This window comes from Buteo buteo, chromosome 20 (assembly GCF_964188355.1).
Source record: "Buteo buteo chromosome 20, bButBut1.hap1.1, whole genome shotgun sequence".
Lineage (NCBI taxonomy): Eukaryota > Metazoa > Chordata > Aves > Accipitriformes > Accipitridae > Buteo > Buteo buteo.
In genome coordinates, this window is record NC_134190.1 from 12,736,666 (window position 1) to 12,750,730 (window position 14,065).

The following is a 14,065-nucleotide window of genomic DNA, read 5'->3' on the forward strand; positions in this document are numbered from 1 at the left end:
TTTAGAAATTAGGCACTAGCAGTATTTATGTGTAGTGGTATACTTTTTTAGTTCTCACTGATTGACTACACCATTTGGACATAATAAAACCATAGAGACCTCATCCTGCCTTAACAGGAGGGGGCAGTAATAATTTTTTTGCAGTCAGTTATTAAATGCCAAGAATGGGACACGTACAGAGTTGGGAAAAGTGCAAAGGACAACAGAGAAAGTATAATTAATTTTAAGTATTGCTAATTTCCATGATAGTAATCCAAAACACTATGCCATAAAACAACAACTCCACAGCATGGGGGGTGATAAACATGGTACCTGCTGCACTCCTGAAATGGCAGAACCTCCTGAACTTCAGCACTGCTGCTCACGTAGAGAAAGTCACCTGTAGGTGCATTGCCACGTGTCGGCGGTTTCTGTGGGATGAAGATGCAGACTGCAATACACTGCAGAAAAGCATAAAGCTATAGGTATATGCTTTACTTTTACAATTTATGGCAGAATCGCTCAACCACAGCCACTAGAAGTGCTGGATCCTCCCAATGAGCCAACGAGAAAGCTGAAATCTCCCTTTTGGAGAAGTGCTGCACCTCCCTGGCAATGGCAATGGCAACAGCAGCCCAGCCCTCTGGAGATGCTAGTGGTAGACAAGATATTCTTCAACTCAGAAGGCATCATTTGCTGATCAAATGACTGCCTGCCTCCTCCCAGGAAAGGGCAGAAAGAAACACAGCAACATCTTACACACCAGATTTAACACACATGCTACTTAATGGGCTACATTTAACCTTCATCTGAAAAATATTCAACATGCCCAAATACCTAAGTTTCAGACACCTCATATGGCACAGCAAAAAATTAAACCTGAGAAACAAACCCAGCCCACCCAATACTAAGAAAACCAAATTACTTAGATGGGTCATGCCAGAGAAGGCAGCTAACATTAATCACTCAGTTCATCCACAAACTAGGAGGTCTTAAGCTCTACCTGTTATCGCCTGGTAGTACTCTGACTCCCATCATCTCCTTCCATTCTTGAGGACAACTGGGAAAATCCATGACTTACCACAGAATTCCAGATGCCCTCCTTAGTAATACCCTAGACATGCTGTAGTTTAAAAGAATAATCTAAATATTAATATGAAATAATACATATAATGAATATTTTAAACCAGGGAGCTATTTCATGGTTTTAATATGTTTGTAATCAACATTTAAATCAAACTAGCCTTTCCTATCATGTTTCAAGTCTAAGTAGTGGTGGAGTGGATTATAAGTTTTGCGTCACATCAATTTTCTGTCACACAAAGCTCTAAGGAGATCAGTTTCACATATTTGCTATCATCTTGAGCCAAAATATTACCAGAGATTCACATCTCAGACCTAGCTGTGATGTGAACTTCAACTCAAGTCAAACTTTAACTCAGCTGCAGTATCACGCCTTGGTCTGTCTCTATCACAGAAATAATGAAAGTCTGTGAATGGACAAAGACTTCACCAGGACTATGTATATTTCAACAGCCAGTCAAAAAAAGACAGACAGACAAATTTCTCCACGGATTTCACTTCAGAATCAATAAGTCTCATGGACTGCAGTATGGATAAAGAAGAGAAAACGTAGGTGTTTGCAGCAGAGACTCCACTGCAGTCCAACGCCTCCCAGTTAGAAAATGTATGATCATGTGTGTACAAAGAAGTCGTCTCTAGTTTGAACTGCACCGTCTTCATTTATCTGTCACAAGCTCTGACAAAGCATTTAAGGAAAAGATTAGAAGGCTCCTAAGGAAGGAACTACATTTCCCTGCCTGGGGCATACCACTTCTCTGAGGTTGGTAGGAACGGGGCTGAAATATTAATGAGTGAACCATTTGTCAAGAAAATTATGCAAGAAACCTTGGCAGCCACACAAAGAGGCTAGCAATAAGATACCAAACTAGGGCAGTACAAACCAAGTGGTTAAAAGAGAAAGAGGGAAGAAAAAAAAAATTTTTTTTAAAAACACTTTCATTTGCTTGTCCAAGCTCATAAGCTTTGGAAGAAAACAATAAATAAATGAATGGGAATATTTAAAGATAAAAATTCAGACTCGGAATTAGTAATAACAGGTACTAACTTCTAAAAGGGACTAGGAGAGCCACTCTAAGATCTAGAATTCAAATTTTCATGTCTTGATTCCTCCAAGAAATTACTTCTAGTGACACACTTTGCAAATAAACTAGCTTACCATGCTGTCATGACGGAAGCCACTTAATTATTGAAAACTCACATAAACAAATGAAAAAGAAAAAATCCCACAAGGGACAGATAAACAAAAATGAAAAAATACACTCATCTTGAGGTTTCCTCACAAATCATAATGAAGACAGACAAATTAAAAATTGTAACCACTGTGTCAAATCAGATGTTAAAATCTATACTCCCTAAAAAAAACCAAGAACTTAACCAGTTCCAGGAGTTTCTGTGTATTATTTCTCCATAAAAGGAACTTGCAAAAGAAAGAGATTAAGAAAAGATTCAGTCAGACTCCATGTTCCTACCATTTATTCCCACATTTTATACTTATTCATAAATTTTGATATAATTTTAGTATCAGTATGCTTTTAGGGCCAGGTATACTATAATGTTATATAGTACTCTTTATATAATAAATTTGAAGGCTTAGTTTTTAAAGAGACATTACTAATTTTTAGTGTAAGCAAATTTGAAAAGCATGCAAAGCATCATCATATATTAAAAAGATAAGTAATCTAAAACTTTCATTAAAAAAGCAGATGGTCTTACTGGCAAATAAAGCAAATTATTATGTATGTTGATTTACCAAAACATAGCTATAGTCACCTTGCTAAATGTTAAACAGGTCCAACAATGTGATTCATGGGTTCAATCGCCATTAACACCAGTTGGACATACTGACACATACACAGAATAGTGTTATAGAGCAGCATTTGGACATTCATTAAGCAGCACTCTGCTCTTACATAGCATATCTTCACATAGGATCTCAAAGTGCTTTTCAGCCATTAACCAATTAAGCTCTACAATACTCCCATGGGAAAAGTATTGCATTATTTATACCCATTAGTGCGGCAGCTCCCAATTCAAGAGTGCTGTACTTCAACATCTTGGCTTTCACTTACTTTTTCTTTCCAAATTGTTTTGATTATATTGCCATATTTCTCTATGTTCAGAATTTTTCTGTTGTTTGCAATATCATTTTATCAACAATTTAACAAGCATAATGGCTACTGTGAATAGAATCAAAATGTTTCAAAAGCAGCTTGCCAAAAATGGCCTGTTAGGAATCATGCTGAACAGTTCAGAAATACGGAGCTATTACCATTGAAACAACCTTCTCTCTGAATGTGCAGATTTTTAAGGCTCAAACCTACATTTCTTGAGCAAGAAGAAGAGAGCCATTGCTCTGTTTGTATTGTGTCTTAAACTTCATAGGCCTTAATGTTATTGTAATTATAATTACGTACTTAGTATGATCAGGAGAGATCAACTGGAGAGGCAGAAGACATTTAGGGGAGATGGGAAGGTAAATAAATGAAGCATTGTTGGGGCAAACTGGGATATGAAAGAAGAAAGTAATAAACTGTGTAAAGTGGCACAGGACAGACCATTGCCGCTGTATCTGCTCCACAGCAAGGTTGGCCTGCAAACCAGCACGGCATTCACAAATCATCTTTGAACTAGGATTTCATCTCTGACCACCACGCTTACCAGAACCAAAGACAGCATTTATTTTGATGAGGACATCAGGGGCCTCTTTTGGGGAAGTTTCATGTAATACCTAACCCCACTGCTGCTCTTGCCTCAGATTAAGCAGAGTGAATCATGTCAGCGTGCCAGTCCAACTAGGAAAAAGGGTATTACATGGTGGGTTGTCTCTCTTGTATCAGTTGTGAGAACTGACAGAGCCATCTGAGATTAAATAAACATAATACATACCGAGATCCAAGGCAGGCAATAAAGACAAGAATCTTCTAATCATACTTACAGTGAAAACCTAGCCAAAAGCAACAGCACGCCATCAGCCTTAAGACTTGGTTCTGCTGGGGCCAAAGCCCCTGGGTGCTGGCCTGGCACAGCAGTCAGCATTGGCTGAAGAGTTTTGCAGAATCGAGGCCCAAGAGCTCAGCAGAGCTCACACAAAGCCCACAAATGACTGCGGAGTAAAGGAAAAGGAAAGCAAATCTAACCAATGGAACAGGAAAGAGGGTGCCTCCTACATCATGTGTTATTACCACGGTAGTAGCCCCTGAAGCCAGGCAGACTACATACGAAATATGAAGATACAGCACCTAGAAATGAAAAATGCCATGCCTGTGCCATCGGTGTAGGTAATCAGAAAGAAGTGTGAGGTCAGTAGTGACAGATACCACACATTAGTGATAAATAATAACAAATAATCTTTACCAAGATCAGAGGGCAGAGTAAAAGTGAATCCACAGTACGATTTAAAAGCATTATAGGATGCTTTGAAACCAAATCCTAATTGAACGGAGGGGTGGGAGATGCAGGTCTCAAATGTGCAAGAAGGTAGGAAACGGTGACTTGCTGAGGCCAGAATCAAGTACATAGGACCTGAAAAGGTCACAATGAGTTAACTTCAAGCTAAAAGGCATGGCCACAACCCCTCTTCCTTAAATGCGTAAAACCCAATGGACAATTGCTATAATGAGCTGCTACAGAAGGTAAGGGCAACCTCACTCAGCAAAGGAAAATGTAACCAGCATCTCCACAACATCAAACTGGGACAGCCACAGATTTGTAATGTGTGCTAACATTTTTTCAGTATGCACCTTTCATATTAAATTCCTGGAGTTCCAGGGACCACTGCCTAGAGTTATTAAATCAAAATGATGGTTTAGACTTCAAAGTTACAATTTCCCAAGTACAGGCTATCATGTAACCAATATAATGATTGATTTTGATTTTTTGTTATTTTTCTCTGTAGTTATTATTACCTTATTGGATCTTTTAAAAAAAATAGCTAATTTCATTTTCATGGTGTTACTCTATGAATACTCAAAGAACCAAAAGAATTACAGGAAATTTGTCCAGCTTGCTATTGGATATAACAAAATCTGGCCTAGTATGGCACACCGCCTCATTTTCTAGGCAACATTGAAATATTAATATTGGACTTCACTTTCGAGGCTGAGTAGACAAAATTATATTCATCACATCTGATGAACCTGATTTATCTACAAATCTACTGAATGCCCAAAAATGAACTGGCAATTTATTCAGAAACATGTAACCAAAACTGCAAAGTTTCATATGCATAACTGTAAACATCCAATTTCTGTAGGTATAAAATAAACCTGCATGTGGTAATTTCATATTTGTAAATTACAACTAAACATTTCCAGTTGTTCACATGTTCCTACGCCCACCCCCCTCCAACCACATCAAGATGTGTGCTCAGCTGCATGATGTTGCAGGATGCTGCTCTGTTCTTACCTCATACCACATGAGACCCCAAACATTTCCAAGACTGTTTTGGGGTCTGTTCTCAGCTAAGCCAGACTGAACACCACACACTGCTTTAAAAAAAAAAAAAAAAAAAAAAAAAAATCACTCACATGAAGCCGAAAACATTATTTCAGTGAATAACATAAGAGCTGAAAATCATTCCAGAAATTACCAGATTCTTTATCATTCAGCCTAAATTACTTGGCATATTTTTTTGTTGTTTGGGGTTTCGGAAGGGAGTGTTGGTGTTCAGCGGTTTTTTAATAACAATTTTTTTCTGTCACCCCACCCTAAGAAGCTGCATGCCCAATTGCTGACATTTATTTAGACACAGTAGAACAATTAAACTTTGTTGGTAAATATTTCCATAAAATCCATCAGGTAACTAAGCCGAGGATGAAAAGTCTCAGGATGAAGTTTTTTGAACTCTGAAAGTTAAAGCCGCTATCCTGAACCTTTACAGCATTTAATTTTCTGCCATTTCAATACAGTCATTGGCATCTGGGCTGAAAACTCTCCTTTTCCAATTCCTCTTTCTGTCATCTGCTGGGAGGCAGAGTAGAATAATTAGATTGACTCAAGCAGTTGCTGATTGCTTTCAGTGTGTAGTTCATTCCTTGACACCACAGAGAGGAGTCTTGCTAAATAAGGATCAATAGACTGGATAGGAATGTTTAAATTTTCTTCAAAGCTGAAGAGCAACGCCACAAAAAATGAACTTCTTTTTAAGGCAAGTTATTTGGAAAAAAAAGAAGTTGAGGGAGTTTACTGCATGGCAAAGTTTACGAAAGAGATGTGAAGAACAGGATCTAAGCAGAATGAAACTGAAGTCTGTCTTCTCAATTCTCATTTACTTCTTACTGCAGAGCTACCAAGAAACACAGCTCAAAGGAAAGGAAAGCAATCAAGTCATGATGTTAACATTACAACACCAGTTAAAAAAGAAATACATCCAGTGAAGGGGCCTTCAATCACAGACTATTGCAAAAATCACATATAAAATACACCATTACAATCAGCACCTCTGTTCATAATTATAGGAAAAGATCAAATACGGTGTACAGGAGACAGAAAGAATAAAAAAAATAATAAAAAATGACAATCTCTTGCTTCCAGGCTGATGCTATTTAATTAAGACAGAAGCAGGGGAAAGGTAGTTTCCTGTATTATCATTGCTAGTGTAGACCTGTTGTGGGCATTCAGTCTTCTTTAGCACTACATGAATTTAAAATAACATAACTATAAAGCACTCTGACTTTTTTTCCTTTAAGTCTTAAAGCCAGCTTCTTCTCAAAACAAAGTAGCAAACTAGGGAAAGCTCTTTTACTGTCTCTTACTCTTTAATACTTTCAAATTACTTCTCTGCTCTAAAGTTTATTTTGATACTATGTGGAGTGGGTAAACCAAAACGTTTCATCAGAAAAAGAAGAGCTAATTTGCAGCTTAAGGAATTTGCAGCTTAAGGCCTGAACTCAAACCTGTTTATTGAGAATCTTAGAACATGGCCTTCTGACATACCAGATAGACTCAGAAATACTTTGTGTAAGTTACATTACATCTCTGTATGGATGTCCTGCATTCAAACTGTTCAAATAGTTACCATGTTAATCACCATCCTAGTGGTATCCATACTTAGTTTAAGTTCCACAAGCATCAAATTTAGTGCAGTCAGTAAATCTGTCATGCTAAATTCTACCACCCCTCTCAAAAATCATGATTTTATTATTAGCAACTTGTGGGCAATTAGTGTAATTATCAGCAGAGTTGGATTCATCCTAATCAGTGTTTGTTTCAATTCCACAGGCAAACAAGACATCTCCAGTAAAACACCACAGTAAGAATATCGATGACTTCACATCTAGCTATAGTGATGCTACTGTGTTTGGCTCTCACTCTCCACAAAACAAAAATTACATTGAGTTCCATGCGTTTTTCAGTATGTCACATAATGCCTTCATGACATACAATGTAAGTCATGACATATTTCCTTCTATAGATACAAATGTCAAATAAATTATAAGAGTATATTCCATAATGACATGAAGTATACACCAGTACAGAAGGTGAAATGTAAGTTCTGAACACAAAAGACTACTCTCTGATATTTGAAAGGATACTTTCATATTTGTCTCTTCTGTAGCAACTGTGACCTGCATTGTTACAAGCATCCAGTAATTACAGGAGTCCAACCTAAGAAAACAGAGGCCTGACTATCAAAGCTACTAAAATAGCCACAGAATACCTTGATCTGACCATCCAGCTATTGACAAACATGTAATTACTAATGTGCAAATAAGCACCTCCACCTTTTTTTCTTTTTCTGCTGAGATAATTTCTTAACTGTAAAGTCCTATTTTGCACATATGAATAACTAGTCCTATTTCTTATGCACCATCAGATCATTAAAATTTTCAACTTTTATTCTATTCCACTGAGAAACAGTGGAGAAAAGATAGCACAGGCCAGAAACCAGGAGATTCCTCATTCCTGTTTTTTGCTTTCTAGCTTGTATTACCAAAGAAAAGGCAGATGACTGCCTCACACATCCTTTCTTATAAGTAGGTATTTTCTACAGGACATCACTAGTGAATGAAAGCAAAATTTATTTATTACATGACCCTCCCAAAATTATTAACAGCTTGCTATCAAAACCAAAAAGGTGTACTGAGTGGGCTTTTGCAAGAATCTGAACTTGGACTTGTTTCAGGGACTGTTTTCATCAGCAACCTACATAACTGAACAGAGGACACACTGAAATCTGCTGATCATCAAGAGCTGATACTGCAGGTATGCTGGATGACAGGGCTGGAACTCAAGATTATTCTGTCAAACTAAAGGAGTGGTCAGAAAAATAACAGAACGATTCAGCAGGGGCAAGTGCAAGTTTCCGTACTTCAGCAGATAGTCAGCTGGATACCTACAGCACAGCAAGTAAGCAGCTAGATGGCAACTTCTTCAGAAGAGGATCAGGGGGTATAATAGACCGCAAGCTGAATATAAGTTCAAAATGTGATTTTTTAAAAAAAGAAACCATCATACAGGAATATAAACAGGAGTACATACTCCATAAAATAGTAAGCACTCCCATCCTTCTGTTTAGCAGGAAGGAATAAAAGACTCAAATTTTTGGCATAACATTTATAAAATATGTGAAACAATTTGAAAGAGTCCAAAGATAGTAAAAAAAATTACCACAAGTCTCAAATGAGGAACTATGTAGAAAGACTGAATATACTATGACTATTTAGACTAGAGAGGAAAAAATTTAAAGGCATTTTCATAATCAGATCTGAAAGAAAGTTGCACACCCTTGACTCCACTGTACCCTGGCTAGGACAAGCAGCAAGGTACCTACTGAAACCAAAGCTAGAAAAATTTCTATCAGCTTTAGAAGAAGTCTTTCTACAAAAAGAGTGACATATTGTAAGAGAGGGCTTGTGCGGTTTTATTATTTCATGCAGATTTCTAAACAGCTGTGCTAAAAAAACAGGCATAAAATTCAGCCTGCTTTGGGGCTCAAAGAACAGACTAGTCAGTATCTCAAGGTCTTTCCAGTTTTATTTTGTTTTATGTTATAAATTCTGTGATCATTATTACATTTTTTTTTAATGAAACACATAATAGGGGTTATCCCTTAGAGGTCTATCTAAGTCTTTCTTTCAGTAGCAGGTTTAATGGTGCTTATGGCTGTATGCCAGTTACATTGCTGAAAGCTTAGCAGGTGATGTATTTGCTTATAGGCACTGTCATATTTTATCCATCTCAGCATCTATTTAGTAAGTGCTTTAACATTCTAGAGTATGGCAGGTGCTATATAAAACACAGCATTATTTTCCATATTTTATTCCCCTCACTGGCATTCCTACTCTTAGATTAACTGGCAAGAGTACAAATATTCACAGCAATTTTAAAAAAGAAAGTTTGAGTGCTCACTGATAGCCACAGTTAGCTGTGTACTATCAGTAAACAAAACACAATACAACAATGTTCCTTTCCTATACAACAAAATTTCTCAGCATTTTTTTGTATAGAAGGAAATACGACAGTAGACATACTGCAGTGGTCATTCAAACAGACACCTCCTGCTAATTGTATGCTGCCAACAATGGTATCTGATTTTCTTAAAATGTATTATGGTTGTGTTCCAATTAGTCCCTTCACCTTGTTCCATGGCATAGGATAGGCAGAAAAATCCATTTGGATTAGACTTTTCCATTCATAATTTCATCCTACTTGTATTTAAGATTTCAAGGTGGTCTAGATGCCAACTCCCAATGAAATTAATGGAAAAACACCAGAAACATCTGTGGAAATCATATTGAGCTGACAAACACTACTTTTACTCCACTCTCCAAACTACAGCCGCACATATTGCAACTTTCAAAAAAATTTTTTAGTATTCCTTCATACAGAAGTCGTCATTTTCATCACTTATGTTCTTCAATAACTTCTACTGCTTTCTCTTTGATCTCTCTTTTTAGAGAATAAGGGGACTGAAATTGAATACAATATTCAAGAATCAGTATTTCAGCTGATATCACTGAAACATACAATAACCTTCCCAAAGTCACATCCCAACATTTTTATTTTCTTTACTTACATTTCATCTTGGCTGCAACTCTTGATGACAGTGAGATTAAGCATTAAGTACCATATGAACCTGCATGATGCCTGTGACTTTACTGCTTGAAGAACTTAAAAATAAAGTATTTCTCCTTTCTTAGAGCAACCAGTTTTTAATCTGTGATTTGTTACTCCAACACCCCTAAGCAGATTCAAACAGAAGCGCAAGGAATGCATTTGAACTTAATTCACAAAGATTTCACCTTTGTCCATCACTATAAAATATGAACAACTGTGGCTCCTAATTAACTAGGTCTCATGTGCACACCCCAGAGATTCGGAAATGATGCTTCACTGTCAATACTGTTTTATTTCATGGCAAAAGAAGGTAATACAGGAGAACACTGTCAAAAGCAGTACTCTATCTATCCTGTGGTATCTAGCAAAAACTTTTTTTTTTTAACAATATGTCACTTGAGTAACAGCTACTTCCTATTGAAAAATGCTCATAACCATTGAAAAGTCATGCAACATGTCAGATATATAGTATATGCCCATGTATTTCATGTTTTTATGTGTTTCAGAGACATACAAAGAAAGTCATCTGAAAACAAATTTTAAGCAGGACAACTGAAAAACCTAAAGATGCAATTCTGAAAGTGGAATTCTCATTGCATTGCACACCATAGAGTGCTCCTCCCAGTGAAGAGGATGTTTCAGGGTGCAATTCTATATAATCACAGAATCTACTACATTAGGAGTAAAATTACTAGTTTAGCAACTCAGCAATAAGGGTGGAGAGAGTCAAGGCAAGATAAAGAATAGGATATCATATTTGTTTCCCTAAAAAAGGCTGTTTCAAGTAGACCCATGCTGTCACAAAAAAAGGTGGAGGGCAGTAACATTTAGAGGCTGTTTGAATGAGTCTGACATACCTATCAGCTGTCAACAGGTATCTTGACAGCTGTCGACAAAGAGCATCCTAGAGCATTGCACTACTCAGTAATTATAGAAAGAACATGACAGCAGGAAAACTGAGCTTAATTGTGAAAAGAAACAGCCTGGCCCTCTTATAAAGCAGCTTGAAATCACTTTTTTTTTTTCCCCTCCAATAAACAAACCAAATACAGAAGAAAATTCAAAACATCCATCATGCTAAATCCCACACAGTTATTTAATACATTTTGCAGGACAGAGAGCTCCAAGACAGACCTGATGATGAAATACAGATATATATTAGCACACAAAACCCTTCCTTGAATGAAGCCAGGCAAGTGGAAACTAAAAATGCAATCAACACCCCAACAAAAGCATTTCCAATATGCCTTCCAACATGTTTTTATCCATTCTCCTGGTAGACTTCCCATTGATCTTTCCATCAGAAACACAAATATAAGACAAAGGGTGTCCACCGCAAACACTTTCAGAACAGGAAACAATCCCTTTCTCTGCTCCCCTCTATCAGTTCTATTAAGTAGAATAGTCTCTTTTTAAATTGCACGTACAAATGATAGAAAAGCAGTCACTTGGCAAGCAGATTACTTCTTGACTGCTAAAGCAAATTCCTTAGGTCATATTCTTGTTTCTTATAACATCCCACCATTCTGAGGTTCTAACACTAATCTTCGTCAGGCAGGTTCCCAATATGCTCAGGCAAGAAGTGCAATAAAACAAGCACACAAACACAAAAAATGTCCTCCCTCCCAAAAAAGCTTTCATTTTAAGTCATTGTTCTCAGTGGCAAGTCTACTCCAGTCAGAATAAATGCATCCTGTGTTGCTCTGCTTCCAGCAAGCGTAAGACTCAAGCACAGGTCTCCAGGGGGCATGTTTTTTGAGTAGCCCTGAACACAACTGTGGATTTAATGCTTTTTCAGGACAGGGCCCCAAACTAGGATTAAAAAAAAAAAAAAAAAAAAAAAAAAAGCAGAACATAGAAATCACTAATAGTCAATTCAAACACATTAGCAGCAAGGTGCCATCCAGTCCCACAAGACTGCACACCAGAAAAGACTGTGGATACCCTGTGTAGAAAAATTGGGTACAATTTTTTGTTAAAAAATGGACAGCACCTTGAGCACAGCATGCTAACCACAGCATTAGCACGACAGAGATGTACTGTCTCCAGAAATCTGAGAGTCCAATGAAGCTCTCCACCTAATGTAACAAAAATCACATCTGTGTTTCTCCCTGCCCTTACAGATCTCATGCCAGTTTTGTAGTCCTGAGGTGCCATCTTATCAGGCCCCACTTCCACTTCTGTGCCCGAGCAAAGTGGTTACTTGCAGGTATGCAAAATCTAGTCCATCAAAAGGAAACACTGAACAGGAATTAGGGGGTATTTAGGTTGGAGGAGTATGTTCCAGACCATGCTTAATCCTGCTCTGAGTAACCCCTATACTCGTTTTTTAATTTTTAAACTTTACTAATGCTCAACTGGCTTAAATTACACCAAATAAGTAATACAAGAAACCTATTTTAAAGCTGAGAGGCAGAGAAAATACAAGAACTAACAATGCTCTTGATATTTTTAAACTAATTTCCCACTCAAATACAGATCTGAAGTGAATGTGTGACTTCTCCATTAGGCAATTTCAGGTGATGCCTCCTACACGTTTTGTGTTATGAGAGTTTCTGAAAGTCCTATTCATCCACCTTTCTGGAACATCTTTGTTCTACAGATTATGCAGGCTCTTGGAAACCAATTAAACCTATCATATTTCCAAATCCTCTTAGATGTTCAAATTACTTCAAATAAAGTCCATCCCACAAAGGTATAAATAAATTAATCCCATTACGTAAATATCCTGACCAGAAAGCCACTCCTCACTTCCCCCCACCCAAAAAGATCACAAAAATTAAGGCTTTCTTCTTCCAGAATTATTCTGACTTTTGGAGCAGGACAGGTAACATTACATTATAAATCATGAACCTGTTTTAAAAATCTCCTATTTTTCATATGGGAAAAGGTGGATTATCACCTTTCATCTGCTACGAAGCACATGTTTTTATTTCCTATAAAGTTTCAAGGTACTAAATCTTAGGAGCACTTTGTTTAGATACTGAATTTTACTACAAGTGATTCTTACAGGCTTCTTATACATGTATTAAAATATCTTCCTTTCTCGACTATATACAGCAATGAAATAACTAAAGTGTAGATTTACAGATGAGGGAAATGAAAGCTAGCTACAATAAAAATGTAAAACCTTCTAAGCTATTAGTAAATAAACTTCTTTTCTGTAAAACATTTTTGGTGTACTGTATATCAAACACAATGGTGAGGGTATAGCATAAAAATTTTACTGACATGATCTTAAGATTACTACTTGTGACTTGCAAGCAACAACAGTTATCATACTAATACAAACTACTGTATAGAAGTGATGGTAAAACTTTTATACCTTATGACATAAGCCATCACTGTTCTGCTGACTAAAATCTTAAGTCTTATTTCCATTGATTATACAGTTAATAAAAGCACACAGATACTTCAGGATATTTGCATTAAAATTTAACACTGCACTGCTCCACATACATAATGCTGGGGTATTTGTTCACAGGTCATATGGGGTCTCGAATCTCCCTGAATTTCCCTTCGATAATCAACCATTCCCCTCCTCCCCTGCCAAGCCTGTCTTGGCATCAGCTTAGACCCTGCTTGATTTTTCACTCTTTCCATTAAAATCATATACTCACTCAGCTCTGCTTAGCATCTCAATGCACAAGACCCTTATCTGGGCTTGCAGAGGGTACCAACATAGGGTAAAAATAAAGCTAATTATGTACTTGAGAAAAATGAGGCTTTAGCAGTACAATCTGCAAACTTACTGAAACCCCAAAGAACTCAAGACTTGCCCCAAAGTCTTATGGTCTCAGTCTTTCAACTGTATTTTAATTACTGGACTTTGGATTAGACTCATGCTTGATTCCACTGAAATTTGAGCACAAGCACAAACTTGAAGCTAGCCAAGCACTGTCTGAGCCACCACACATCACTGAATCCTTTTCTGGAGCTGTAAGCA

At 37.1% G+C, this 14,065-nt stretch overlaps 1 protein-coding gene across 17 annotated transcripts in view; it reads right to left on the reverse strand.

The window, feature by feature from the left end:
* FARS2 (phenylalanyl-tRNA synthetase 2, mitochondrial) overlaps positions 1 to 14,065 on the reverse strand; it is a 248,742-nt gene that overhangs the window by 200,511 nt on the left and 34,166 nt on the right. For 6 of the 17 annotated variants that reach the window (XM_075052079.1, XM_075052076.1, XM_075052074.1 and 3 more), the window contains one exon: positions 313 to 410. The exons of the other annotated variants lie outside the window; for them this stretch is intronic. The gene's annotated coding sequence lies outside the window, so the exon portion shown is untranslated. The remainder of the gene's footprint in view (positions 1 to 312; positions 411 to 14,065) is intronic. 17 annotated transcript variants of the gene reach the window in all.